The sequence below is a fragment of the Culex quinquefasciatus genome, chromosome 2 (assembly GCF_015732765.1).
Source record: "Culex quinquefasciatus strain JHB chromosome 2, VPISU_Cqui_1.0_pri_paternal, whole genome shotgun sequence".
Taxonomy (NCBI): domain Eukaryota; kingdom Metazoa; phylum Arthropoda; class Insecta; order Diptera; family Culicidae; genus Culex; species Culex quinquefasciatus.
In genome coordinates, this window is record NC_051862.1 from 108,628,457 (window position 1) to 108,630,128 (window position 1,672).

The window sequence follows — 1,672 nt, forward strand, 5'->3', positions numbered from 1 at the left end:
TCACCACAAGAACTTCTGAACATTTTCATCGAGATGACAACAACTCTGCGTGGGTGCAAAACTCGCCAGGAACAAGTAAGAACTCTTGGAGCATTCATCTTAAAATACAGTTCGTAGTTTACTCGTTCTAGTGATTTTGAATATTTCAATGGATTTATTTGTTTAGTTTTAGGTTAGGATTAGTTGTTAAAGTGATTTTTTTCTTCTTTTTTACCCAAATGTATTCAATTCAATGCAATAATGTAAAACAATTTGAAGCAAATAAATAAATGTGATCAGTTAATAATAAAACGAAAAATACAACAAAGATGAAGAGCATTAGGCCATACCACTTATCATGTAAAAGAAATGTTATTATTATAAGAATGTTCAATAAAGACATATTTAATTTCAAAAATCATATATTGTATGGGGGAATGGTAGATATGAATATAAAAATAAATCTTACAGTGAAAAGAAAAATACAAATAAGCAGTAATTTAAAAGATGATTCCGGGAAGCTGCAAAACAAACAACTATAATTAAAAAGACAAATGCTCCAGATGGTTCCAATGCTGAAAGAAAAGGAATAGGATAAGGAAGGATATAAACATTTAAATAAATCATATAGTGAATAGATGAATGTAGGCATTAAAATTGAAGAAGATTCCCGGAAGCTGGAAGAAAGATAATTATATTTTAAAGAAAAATTCTTCAGATGGTTCCATTGCTAATTCAGTAACTGTTGTTAGTTCATGAAATTTGATCATACATATATGGTATGGAGGAATGGTAGAAAAAAGGACAAGGAATAGGAATGATAAATAAATCAAATCAAGAATAGATAAATACATATAAGCAGTTCATTTATAAATGATCCAGGAAGCTGTAAAAAAAATTAAACCCAATTTAAAATGATACTGTTGCCACTGAACTGATAATTGAAAATAATTGAAATATCTTCCTACCCACGTCCTGCATCATGCACACCTAAAAAAACGGCAAACAAAAGAAAGACAAAAATCGCTGCTGCACCACTAATCGCCTCAACTGCTGGCACTGAACCCGCATCCTTTGGAGTGTTAACATTCACACAAAAAAACATCAACATTAATTGAGTTGCCAAAAAATCCGCTTTGTAAATGCCACCTCGATACTTTCCAAGAGGATTCCCTTAGGGCAACTGGGAAAGTAATACTTTTTACCAAAATGTCCACCAAATTTCCATACAAACATACAAAAAAGAACAAATCAAATCATAACAACAATGAAACATAACAAATTTCAACAATTTCAAATGATTGCACATCTGCCAGCAATATTTATAAGGGGTGTCACATAAATTACACCAATAATAACGATTCTTGCAAAACAACCTTCAATCACCATTCCAAACGCACTTTTAACTGTTTGTTTACATAAGTAAACAATCTAAACAACACAACACTTCTCCCAACACAAACTTAACAACGAAATTCAGGAGCCGCCGATTAAATGACAACACGGTCGTTGAAAACTGACTGAAAATGTCAAATTCGAAATAAATTCCTTCAGATGCAAACCGCCACGGAAATCAGCCATTGGCTCGCCGCGGCGATTGAGGGGCGAACGATTTTGAAATATTTCAGCGATCAGTTTGAACCGCCCAGGCGATGCGCCAATGGCACACCAAGGCGAATGGAGGGCGGACGAA